At 42.0% G+C, this 13,346-nt stretch overlaps 1 pseudogene; it reads left to right on the plus strand.

Moving 5' to 3' along the window:
* Positions 1-5,925: 5,925 nt before the first annotated feature.
* LOC119088964 lies at positions 5,926-8,066 on the plus strand (annotated as a pseudogene).
* The last annotated feature ends 5,280 nt before the right edge of the window (positions 8,067-13,346 follow it).

Here is a 13,346-nt window from a genome sequence, read left to right on the forward strand (position 1 = left end):
GTACAGTTTTGGCTTCTTTGTTGAAAATCACATGTTCATAGGTGTGTGGATTAATGTCAGGGTCTTCAATTCGATTCCATTGGTCCACATGTCGGTTTTTATGCCAGTACCAAGCTGTTTTTATTACTATAGCTCTATAGTAGAGCTTGAGGTTAGGGATCATGATGCCTCCAGAGGTTGCTTTATTATATAGGATTCTTTTAGCTATCCTAGGGTTTTTGTTTTTCCATATATAGTTAATTATTGTTCTTTCCAAGTCTGTGAAGCATTGTGTTGGGATTTTGATGGAGATTGCATTGAATATTGCTTTTGGTAACATTGCCATTTTTACTATGTTAGTCCTGACTATCCATGAGCATGGGAGATCTTTCCATTTTCTGATTTCTTCAATTTCTTTCTTCAGAGACTTAAAGTTCTAATCATACAGGTTTTTCACTTGCTTAGTTAGAGTCACCCCAAGGTATTTTATATTATTTGTGGCTATTGTAAAGGGTGATGTTTCTCTGATTTCTTTCTCAGTGCCCTTTTCAATTGTATATAGGAGGGCTACTGATTTTTTTTTTAGTTAATCTTGTATCCTTCCACCTTACTGAAGGAGTTTGTCAGCTGTAGGAGTTACCTGGTAGAATTTTTGGGGTCACTTATGTATACTATCATATTGTCTGCAAATAATGAAAATTTGACTTCTTCCTTTCCGATTTGTATCCCCTTGATCTCCTTATGTTGTCTCATTGCTCTAGCTAGAACTTCAAGTACTATATTGAATAAGTGTGGGGAGAGTGGACAGCCTTGTCATGTTCCTGATTTTAGTGGAATTGTTTTGAGTTTCTCTCCATTTAATTTGATGTTGGCTATCAGCTTGCTGTAAATTGCCTTTATTATGTTTAGGTATGTTCCTTGTATTCCTGATCTCTCTAGAACCTTTATCATGAAGGGGTGTTAGATTTTGTCAAAGGCTTTTTCAGAATCCAGTGAGATGATCATGTGGATTTTTTCTTTCAGTTTGTTTATATGGCGTATTACATTGACAGATTTTCATATGTTGAACCATTCTTGCATCCCTGGGATGAAGCCTACTTGGTCATGGTGGATAATTTTTTTGATGACATAAATTTTTTACTCCCTATGTCATGCTTTTGCTGAACCCAAGATATATAGATTTATTGTTTCAGCCTTATCTTCCCAAGAGTTCAACTTCTGGTCAGCAAATACCTTTAAAGGAGGGAGGGGGCTGTCTCTCAAGATGGCTACTGATTTTTCTTTTTCACACGTACTAGTCTAAGTAACCACTTGTATGACTTACACAGTGGTCCTCTCACCAGTTGTCCAAGAAAGAGACACTGAGCTAAGTATATTGTCCAGAAGCTGCACATCAAGACAGACCTGTGCATCATCACCCACTATAAGATCCCATTGTGAGATTCATTGGCCATGACAACAGACTATGCCTCTTTGAAGATGCCATCTCTTTTGTTGGAATCACAAGAATCCTGCTGCTCTTCTTGGGCAGATCTGGGACAAGTTTATTTATATGTGAAATTGAGCTAACACCCATTGGGCTGTAATATTAAAAAAAGATTTTTTTTATTTCTTCTAAGACATTGAAGCAAGCTACTCAAAACAAAGCTGATTATACAGACCTCTTATTGGGTTGGTTTACTTTGGCAAACTCTATCTGAAATATTCATTAATATCATCACTAATTTCACTCAGCAGATTTTATTGAACAGCTACAGTAGTAAAGACATTATTTGGAGTAATAGAGACATAGCATTAAGTAAAGTCCTTGTCAAGCTTAAATTCTAACTTTGGAGATGATAGTTGAACTTCTGTACTCAAGCACTGATAAAGATTTAGAAAACAGGGCTGAGGATGAAGTTAAGTGGTAGGGTGCTTGCCTAGTATGGACAAAACCTCTGGGTTTAAGACTCAGTGCAATTCCCTTGCCATACACACACACAAAGATTTAGAAAATGTACATAATAAGGTAAAGTATATAGTGTGGCAGAAGGCCATGGGGTGGGAAGGTGTCATCATTTTAGATAGACTCTTTTAGGGGTTGCCATTTAAATGGGAATATGAAAGAGGGATAAGCAAGAGAAAAGAGAAAAATTGAGGAGGAGATCAACTTGTCCTAAGACTCCATGGCAGAAAGACTCTGTACTTGAAGAAGAAGAATCAAATGTGGCTACAGCCCAGTGAACAAAGTGATGGCAGGCAAGAATAAAGGCAAATGGCTGGTGTTGACACAGCAGATCCTAAGGGCCAGTTTACATTTAAACATGGTGCTTATATGAATATCTGGTATGAGTCAGCAAAAATATGGCTGACAGCAGACTTGGGCAGGGTGTGGTTAGATGGAGAAATCTATGTGTCAACACAAAATAGCCAATTTTTGAAGAACCCCAAAATAAAGTTATATAATCTGCTGTAGAACTACTTTTGGTAGAGTGCCACTTTTGTGTGATTCTGCATGAATATGGTCTTGCTATTGGAGGCCAGAGCCTTTGCCTTTGCCAGCCTGCCTATGTGTGTTTGTCTGTAAGCCTGCAGGCCTGCCACTGTGCAGCCTGTGGGTTACCTGGCCCTGTGTAGCCCATATGAGCTGGCATGTGTCTGGATGCTTGCCAGTGGCTGCCTATCTAGCAGTCTTCATCTGGAGTGCGTAAAATCTTGAAGTTTCTTCAATCTTCTAGACTCCCATGACTCTCTTTCTTTTCCTGGCATCTGAGCATGGACTTCACATCCCAGCCAGACCATGCCTGGGCCTGGAAATCACAGCTAGAACATATGGTCAATGTTCACTGAGTACCCACCCAAGAGCAGTGCTGTTGTACATGTTTTCTGGCACAGAGAATCACAGCAGTCATTTCCTGGAGGCTTTATAGAAATCAGAGTCTTCCCAGTACTGGTCAAGAGCAGTTGAGCAGTCCACCTGTGCATGCTTTGGAAATCTTGTGGAGTGATTGGGGAATTTAAGAAAAGCCACAGCTGAACACATTCATTAAGCAAGCCTAAATGGCAGGCTTGGCTCTTAGCACCTTTGAATACCTGGCCTAAGCAGTATTCCTTCCAGCTCACTAATAAGATCTCCTTAGACTACAGGACAGAAGACTGAGCCTCTCTATTGTGAGATGAACAAACACTTTTTCCTAAGTTTACAAGAGTAGCATAAAGATGTATGTCAAGGAAGCTTTCCTACCAAAACTATAAAATCTGGGATGAAAAGGATAACAGTGGCAGATAAGCCAGGACCCAAGTAGTTCATTGATTTCTTGCTAAATATCCCTTTCATTGTCTAAGGGAAATGATTCTAACACAGAAAGAATACTCCAGAATACCTGCCTCTTAAATGAGAGAAAATTAGTTTAATGTGAATTTGAGGATTTTTTCAAATTTATGAAATTTCTAGTTCATATTTTACTTTGCTTTAAGAGCCTACTGATGGGAAAAGTGATATCCTGTTATTATTTCCTCTGCTTTTTATTTTTAGCCAGATTAAAAGATTAAATGTAGTGGGGATGGCTTGTTTTTCAATTCAAATAAGCACTAATTCTTTATTTTTCATTTTAATGATGTTTTCCAGAAAAAACAGAACTATTCTGTCTTGTGACTCCTGAGCCCTGTGTGGCAGCCACACCACTGAGAACAGAATTACACATTTCAAACCAGAAAAAGAAAGGAAATGGTGGCAACCTGAAAACAGTATTCCTTTCTGGTTTTTCACTTCTCCATATTTCAGTAAGATTCCTTTCTCCTTGGGTGGCTTCAATGATGTCACAGAAGGAGGCTATCCACCCAAACTGAGAAGCTTCATCTGGGAACAAATTGTGTTTTCACATTAAAAAAGATTATTTCCCATCAGAGAAATCAGAATGTGTTTCAAGCATATTATTCAGAATGCTTTACTCTTCCCCATGCAGAGGAAGAAAATAGCTGTGTATCCTTTGTTCTTTGTTAAAAACTAAAAGAACATTTATTAAGTATTGGTAATTTGAGCCTGATGTGGAAAATACTGGTATACACTAAAGGCCAGTAGGAGGGCTCAGAATGAGTACGGGGCTTCTTCCTGGTCAGCACATGAGGACACAGACAGATGGAACAGTGTACTTTTCTCTGCAAGCCAAAGATTAAAACAAATTTTGAGTTGGAAGGAAAATTGGCTGCAGACTGAATAACTTTCCTTCCTGGATTCATGCCCTTCTCTGTCTATGAACAGAGCAATGCTGAGCCCACACTGGTCCTGGCTTTCTATACTTATTAGTCTGACCTTGTCAACCCAACAAGGCAGCCTTCTCATCCCACTGCAGCTGAGGGTCTCCTGGCCCTAACACACCTCCTTCCACAGGGAACCTCTCTGTTGAGGCTTCCTCACTCCTATTAGTCTCTGTTCAACACTGATGCATTTTCCTTGACAACCATTCATCACCTTTGCATGGCACTTTGGGCTCCAGCATCTCTGTTCCCTTCAGGCTTGTAAATATGCTTCCTTAAGAATACTCTAATTTCCGGGTGGTGGTAGCACACGCCTTTAATCCCAGCACTTGGGAGGCAGAGCCAGGCAGATCTCTGTGAGTTTGAGGCCATCCTGGGCTACAGAGCAAGATCCAGGACTGGCACCAAAACTACACAGAGAAACCCTGTCTTGAAAAAATGAAACAAGCAAGCAAACAAAACACTCTAATTAGAGCAATTTCAGGGATAATCATACCACATGAGATCGTTTAGGGCATTCATACCATGAAGCTTCTTTCTACAACATCCTCTTTACAATGCATGAGTGGTATCTGCTGGCTGTCATCTCATTTAGGAGGTCCTCCTGCATCCCAGCTTTCCCCTGTTGGCTCTGTCAAGGCCCACCTTCACTGATGATGAATGATGTCATTTTTGCCTAATGCTGATTCTGTCCCATGTGTTCAGCATTCATTCCACTTCTCACAGCAGGAATTATTGCACAGAAGGCAGAGTCTCCACAACACATTGTAAAGAAGGGAAGCATATCTCCTAATGTGGAGGTCTAAAGCCCAACCTGAACTGTGGCTGTGAAGTGAAACTTTTCCAAGCTACCCACTTGGAGCTCTAACCATCCTCCATTCACAGCAGACTGGCCACTGTTTTAGTGAGCTATGTAGCCCAGTGTAACTGTGACCCCAAGTTGGAGGAGCTACTGAGCACTTAAGATATGGCTGATGCACAGAGATACTCCATCAATGTGGAAATACCCTGGTTCTAAGATAGAATTGGAGAAGGAGCAATATAATGAAGTGTTAGTAATTTTTTTTTTTTTTTTTTTTTTTTTTTTGGTTTTTTCGAGGCAGGGTTTCTCTGCGTAGCTTTGCGCCTCTCCTGGAGCTCACTTGGTAGCCCAGGTTGGCCTCGAACTCACAGAGATCCGCCTGGCTCTGCCTCCCGAGTGCTGGGATTAAAGGCATGCGCCACCACCGCCCGGCAGTAATTTTTTTAATTTAAATAATGTTTTATATAGTTTGACATAAAAATCAATCTACCTTTTTCCTGTTTTAAATATAGCTGCTACACATTCTTAAATTATACACCTGACTTAGAGTTTGCCTCCTTTAGAACAGTGATATCCTAGAGAGCTCTGGGCCTCCATTGGGCCAGAACAGGGCAGATGCTTCAGGCTTGTGCTAGAGCTGACTAACTACCAAGTCCTAAAAGGATTTTGTCACCTCCATAGTCACAGAGAAAACCACAAATTCCCATTCCAAAGGGGATCAATCCAGTTCATGTTTTATGTCAAGTGACAAATTGTTGCTGCAATGACTGCTAACAGTTGTTAAGAAAAGGGTGGGTTGGTGCTGTCGGGCAGGGGTGAGGTTCAGGCCAGTTGTGCTGTTGCGAGACTGCTGCTGTAGTCGCTTCGGCAGATCCAGATTTTATTAAACAGCAACCCTCTCTTCCAAGATGTCAAAAACAAACAAATCCAAGTCTGGGTCTCAATCTTCTCACTCAAGATCTGCATCCAGATCTGGGTCTCGATCGTTTTCCAAGTCTCGGTCCAGAAGCCGATCTGTCTTCCGTTCAAGGAAGCGCATGCTGAGTTCTAGATCTCTTTCCAGATCATATTCTCCAGGTCATAACAGAGAAAGGAATCACCCCTGAGTGTAACAGAATCGAGATTTCCGAGGCCACAACAGAGGCTACCAGTGGCCCTATTATTTCTGTAGGTGAAACAGAGGTTTTTATCCATGGGGCCAGTATAACTGAAGCGGCTATGGAAACTATCAGTCCAATTGTCAGAACTACCGGCAAGCATACAGCCCTCGTCGGGCCATTCCCTATCCCAGTCCCCAAAGAGAAGGTCCCCTTCGCAACAGTCCAGGAGCCATTCTAGGAATTCTGATAAGTCATCCTCTGACAGGTCAAGGCGATCCTCATCCTCCCGGTCATCCTCCAACCACAGCAGGGTTGAATCATCTAAGAGCAAGTCTACAAAAGAGAAAAAGTCCTCTTCCAAAGATAGCAGGTCATCTCAGGCAGCTGGCGATAAACAGGGAGATGAGGCCAAGGAGCAGACATTTTCTAGAGGTGCCTCTCAAAATATAAAAGGGTCTGAGAGCTCAAAGCCATGGCCAGATGCCATCACCAATAGCACTGGTTCTGCATCCCGGGCCTCAGTTTCTGATCTGAGCCCCCAGGAGAGAAGGCCAGCTCTCAAATGCCCCCTCCAGTCTATGGTGGTTAGGCAAAGGTCACCACACCCTAGCCCTGTGCCAAAACCTAGTCCTCCACTTTCTAATACATCCCAGATGGGCTTGTCTATGTCAGGTGGTGCTGGATATCAGTCTGGAACACACCAAGGTCAATTTGACCATGTCTCTGGGTCTTTGAGTCCATCTAAAAAGAACCCTATGGGTAAGAGACCTCCAGACACTGGTTCTACATATAGTTCATCTCAGAAAGAGGAGAGCGCTGCTTCAGGAGGAGCAGCATACACAAAAAAAGACCCAGTGGCTTATTGGCTCAGGAAAGAAAGCTTTTTTGTGATCTAGTCCATAGTAATAAAAAGGAACAGGAATTTTGTTCCATTTTCCAGCACGTATAATCAGCTCAGTCTCAGCGTAGCCCCTCAGAATTGTTTGCTAATTGTTCATCATGTTAAAGAACATCACTATGAATCCTCTGGAATGACTTTGCATGGATGCTTTACTAAATACCTAAAGAGAGGAAACAACAAGAAGCAGATAAAGATAAGCCCAGAGATACACAGGAGGATAGACATTTCCCCCAGTACATTCAGAAAACATGGTTTGACTCACAAGGAAATGAAAAGTCCCCGGGAAGCTGGCTACAAGGCTAAAGGCAAATACAAAGATGATCCTGTTGATCTCCACCTTGATATTGAGCGTCGGGGAAAAAAGAAACATAGAGATCTTAAGCAAGGTAAATCTAGAGAGTAGGTGGAGATTCCCAAGACTCTAGCCACTCAAGAGAAAGATCGACTGAGGAAACAGAAAACTCACAAAGGATCAAAGAAGCAGAAGAAGCACCGCAGAGCCAGAGACAGATCTAGGTCCTCCTCTTCCTCTTCCCAGTCATCTTACTCCTACAAAGCAGAGGAATACCCCGAGGAAGCAGAGGAGAAGGAGGAGAGCACCACAGGTTTTGACAAATCCAGACTGGGGACCAAAGACTTCACGGGTCTAAAAGAAAGAGGTGGCAGAGCTCGGGGAACCTTACAATTTCAAGCAAGAGGGAGAGGTTGGGGCAGGGGAAACTATTCTGGTAACAATAACAACAACAGCAACAATGACTTTCAGAAAGAGAAACCGGGAAGAGGAATGGGATCCAGAGTACACACCCAAAGCAAGAAGTATTGCTTGCATGATGACCGGGAAGGTGAAGGCAGGGACAAGTGTGTGAGCCGTGGCCATGGCCGAGGAGCCTTCCTCCAGGGTCAGGGTTGGTTCATGCTCCGGATATCCAGTGCCAGCCCCAAGTGGGCCCACGACAAGTTCAGTGGGGAGGAAGAAGAAATTGAAGATGACGAGAGTGGGACAGAGAACAGAGAAGGGAAGGACAGTTTACAGCCCACAGCTGAGTAGGGGCCACTCTCGATGGAGCCCTTGCCCAGGGGAGAAAGGCGCTAGGGGAGGCTGGTGGAGCTAAACAGGGAGCCTCCAGAAGATCCTGCAAATCCACCCCAAAACCCACCAGCCACACAGAACCCTACGACAGCAGAGCACACATGCCTGGTGTTGTTTGTCCCACTGGACAGAGGATGCTGGCCACAGCCTAGGATCAGGCCCGTGTTTTTGAGTGGCCCACAATACAGTGAGCTCCTGCTGTTCTTGTTTGTTGTTGGGGTGTGGGGTGGGGGCAGGGTAGGGAGAAAGATGCTGATGCTTGGATTTGGGTTTTTTGTTTTGTTTTGTTTTGTTTTGTTTTTTCCCTTTTTCTTAATTCCATTTCATTTGGAGCTAAGAGAACTTGAACTTGGTTTTCAGTCTTTTCCTGTCTTAATTTTTAAAAAGCCCTTATATTTTTTCTTTCCTTTTTTTCATTCTTTTTAAGGCATATGTAGTAATATTAGCAGAAAGATTTTAATTTGGGCAACTTTGATTCTTAAGAAAAAACAAGCATGTGAATAAACATTGAAGTGTTAAAAAAAAAAAAAGAAAAGGGTAGGTTGTTTTCAGTGTATTCTGGCTTGCTACTCTAAGTCATGTACACTCTAGGTATTTGTGTAAGAAAATGAACCCCCTCTGCACCCACTAGAAGTAGCCAGGAACTCCTTGGGGAGTGTGTGGCACTGCCACACAGTGATCATGTAAGTTGCCACCAAACTATGCATGTGGACAGTCAAGGTGGAACCTATCCTGCCTTCACATGGATCTCCTCGGACACCAGCCACAGATGGGAAAGCATTCAGACCATAAGCCCAGTGAAGAATGTACAGGGCTTTAATTGCATGGGCCACTAGCAAGGTTGAACATAATAAGCAGGACTCTCACTATCACTGATATTCTTTTTGCTGGGTTTTTCTTTAGGTATTGATCATGTCAGCATCAAACTGGACCTGGAGGCCCTGTTCTACTTTAGCTACCTCATTCTGATCTTTAAGGTACTGAGGACAGGCCTGCCACCCCCTTTATAGCCAAAAATGTACCATATCAACCCAAAATTTGTCTTCCTGGATTCCTAATGGAAAACAAAAACCAAATAAGCCTACACTCCAGTTTCATCACCTGGGCTTTGTTCTTGAATTAATTGAAATAGAAAACATTGCTTGTTATTAACTATATGGTTAATAAAAATCTTATAGAGGACAGAGGCAAGAAATGTCAAGTGCTAGGATGACAGCAACCACAAGAACCAGATGAGGACAGTCTCTCAGAAAAAAAAGAGTAGGAGTTGGAAACACTTAGAAAGAAGACAGAGCCAGAGGAGGATTTGGTGTCTTCTAAGGGCTGTCAGAGAGCAGTCACGATACTACAATCTATGTGTCTGTATGTATCTGTGTGCAGGTGCATGGACACATTGTGCATACACATGTAGAGGCCAGAGGATTCCTCTGACATCATTCACCTTTTTTTTTTTTTTGGAGACATTGCCTCTCACTGGCCTGGGACTCGCCATCTAGGCTAGGTGAAGGGCGCTAGTAAGCCCATACTTAGCAAACATGGCTCTGGCTTGCCTTGTCCTTCCCCCATTCCCTCTGTCTTGATAAACTGTTATATTGCATTCCTAAAGCTAGCCACTAAGGTGTGTTCATTATTCGACTACTTCCTCCCTCTGAGACTGGCCACAAAGGTCCAGCTATCAAAATATTGAAGTTCAGCAATCAAAAAATCCCATTTTGGCTCACCTAATTAACATGGCCAATTAAAATTAAACACCTCATCCTAACAAAGGGTTACCCTTTTTCCCTTTGTAAACTGCCATTTGCCTATAGATACTTACTGAGCTATAGATACTTACTGAGCTATATATTCCAACCCAAGAATTATATTTTTGTGCAGTGGTGTGTCTGCTAAGCAATTTGGACTGTGTGTGTGTGTGTGTGTGTGTGTGTGTGTGTTGTGTGCATGTTTGTGTATGTATACATTTGTGTGTATATATATATATGTGTTTGTGTGTATATTGGTGTGTTTGGATGTATGTGTATGTGTGGTTGTGTATGCATTTGTGTATGTGTGTGTAGTGTGTTTGTGTGTGTGTATATTGATAAGCTTTGAATTCCTAGTTGTTGGGTATCCACCTCCACTGATGTAATAAGCCAATGGGGCCAAATTAATAAATCCAAGTTTAATAAACAGAGCAAAGCAATCCTGGGTGACCCTTGGAAAGGCAGGGGAATTGTCTTATGGTAGATATGGCTACCAGGCCCTAAGGAACCTGTAGGCGTGGTCTTGAGCAGTCCCACGGAGGGACTGGCTTTTGGTGGGCTTTGAGAGGTGGGTCTGGAACAAGAGGGCAGCTCTAAGGGAGGGGCTGATGTTTGGTGGTCTTTGAGGGGGCAGATTTAGGGGGAGAGAGATGGGGAAGGTGAGTTGAGATAGAGCGTCCACCAGAACATCTATGTATGTTTGTTTCTGTGTGTATGTGTGTATGTTTTGTGTGTGGATGTGATTGTGTATATGTGTGTAGTGTGTGTGTTTGTGTGTAATTTTGTGTGTTTTTGTATATGTGTGTATGTGTGTTTGCATGTGTGTGTGTATGTATGTGTGTTTGCATGTATGTTTGTGTATATTTTGTGTATGTGTATATGTTTGTGTGTACAGGTGTATTTTTGTGTATGTGTGTATATGTGTGATTATATATGTATGTTTGTGTGTGTGTATTTTTGTGTATTTGTATGACTGTGTGTGTATGTGTGTATGCTTGTGTAAGTGTGTTTATGGGTAACAGGGTCTCCTATAACTGACCTCAAGCTCCATATGTAGCAGAAATTGGTCTTAAACTCCTGCTCCTCTTCCCTGCAACCTCTCCAGCTCTGGGATTCTGGCATGTACAACCACACTTGGCTTTGAACCATTTATTAGTCACCTTCCTCTCAGCCATAGTGTGGTGGCCACAGCACCTGCCCACTCAGCAACACTCCTCTCTAATTATAAATCATTTTGTGAAAATCCAAGAGAATCTCATTTTTCTCAAACTTCCATTCCTATCTATTTTCTCCTAATCTCCTAACTCCACTATGCCCAATCCCATGTGCCCCCACCCCATCCCAGGCCTCATCACACTAACAGCTGCAACTTGCTGCCCCAAACTAGAATTCTGTAAGCAGTCACTCAACTTCTGAAATTTAAGGAGTTGAAATCTGGGTCAGCATTATCACTGATACCCAGCAAGCTGTGTTATGTTGGTTTCCATTGACAAGCCTCCTCATCCTCAAAGAGGGATTAACACTGTTTGCCACACCAACAGTGCTCATGGCTGCTGTCTGTCAGCACAGTGTTGAAGGCTCCAACTGTGGGAGATGCAAGGGTTTTTTTCCAAGATGCCTGAAGAGCACTTAGTGAGGCCACAGGCTGAGCTCCTCACTGTGATGTCCTAACTTCTTCAGTTATCTCACATGGGAAAATCAACTTCCCTGACTGTCACATCCCAAATTAATTACTTATGTGCATATTCTGTGGCCAAGCTTCAGAGTGGGGCAGAGGGTTACAAAACCAGGGACAATGCAAGTCCAAGCATTTGGTGAACACTGGATTTGGTACACACTGGGTACAGGAATCTCCACCACCTGCATCATCACAGGAGAAAGAAGGTCCAGAGGTGAGGTTGCTAGGCTGTAGTACTTTACATAAAATACATAGGTTAACTAAGTGTTGTTTTTGGTAAAGTGTTTACTGCCTCTGAATTTTCATGAACTTCAAGCCACCTTGTTATCCCACTTATTTTCCCAGATTTAGAAAAAACAAAAAATAGGACATGAGGTGATGACAGGCCCCTAGAACAGTGATGTTAAAAAAGAAAAAAAAAGAATCCAAATCCACATTTGTGACAGTCACAGTATTCAAGACAGAGCCAGCTCAGCCTGTTTATAGAGAAAAAAACAAGGCAGCGGCAGAGAGGCGCAGACATTACCACAAAAGCAAACATCCCCAACCCTCTATCCCAACAGCCCTCCAGGCTCTCTTCAAGCTGAGGCTCAGCTGAGATAATTACACTTGCAGCTCATCTGAACTCCACATGGAAGCTAATCCTGTGTCTTAGAATTCAGACTTTAAATGATAATGCAGAAAAGAATCAGTGAAGGCATTTGCTCAGGTTATTTCAGTAGGTATCAAAATAAATTTTAACTTTCATGACCTGTTCAAAATTGGCATAAAGAAATGATTTCCAGAAAATATATTTGGAGAAAAATTGCCTAAGTATCCTGAAGTAAGTATCCTAAAATTTGCACATATCTGTTCATGCACAAAGGACAGAGGAGACTATCAGAGCCCTTCTCTATTTCTGCCTGTCCTAGTCCCTTGAGACAGGATCTCTCACTGAAGTAGGGTGGAAGCCTACAAACTGGAGCAGTCCCCATCTATACACACACACACACACACACACACACACACCACATAACACATATACACACATCACACATACACACATCACACACACCACACATGTCACACACACCACACATACACACACACCACACATACACACATCACACATACCACACATACATACACACATCACATATACCACACAAGCACCACACATACACCACATACACATACAACACACACATACACATGCCACACACATCACAAAAATATCATACACACATATACACTACACACACACCACACCAAAATACAGAGAACACACACACATCTGCCCTAGTCGTTGCTCTTATTAATGGTTTAAAAACTATTTGCCTATAAAAGGAGACAACATTGCAGTCTTGGGTAGAATCTGGGAAATACAAATATTTTAAAACAGATAATTAGTAATCTAAAGATTTAGAAATAGCAAACTAAACATTTAAAATGGTTGAACTAAGTTTATTCCTAATATTAACTTAATAATGCATAGAGGAAGACAAAGAAAGAAATATAATACCCCCAAAATGAAATTAAGAAATCATTTTTTCCAAGTTTCCCCATGAGAAGCAGATGAGTACACTGTAACTAGTCTCCATCATGAGACTCCCCAGTTTGTCCATTTATCTCAACATGTTTGTGGGGTATACACAGACAATGTGTACTCATAGGATGGGTTATCATTCTTTATCATTTGTTTTCCAGTTGTCCACATTTGAGTCCAAATATTTATAGAAATGATTCTAGCCATAAGCTTTGGCTATTTTTAAGTCTCCTGCATTAAGACATAGTTAAAGCTAGAATTAAATTGTATTACACCTTCCAAAGGCTGAGACA

This window comes from Peromyscus leucopus, chromosome 14, assembly GCF_004664715.2.
Source record: "Peromyscus leucopus breed LL Stock chromosome 14, UCI_PerLeu_2.1, whole genome shotgun sequence".
Taxonomy (NCBI): domain Eukaryota; kingdom Metazoa; phylum Chordata; class Mammalia; order Rodentia; family Cricetidae; genus Peromyscus; species Peromyscus leucopus.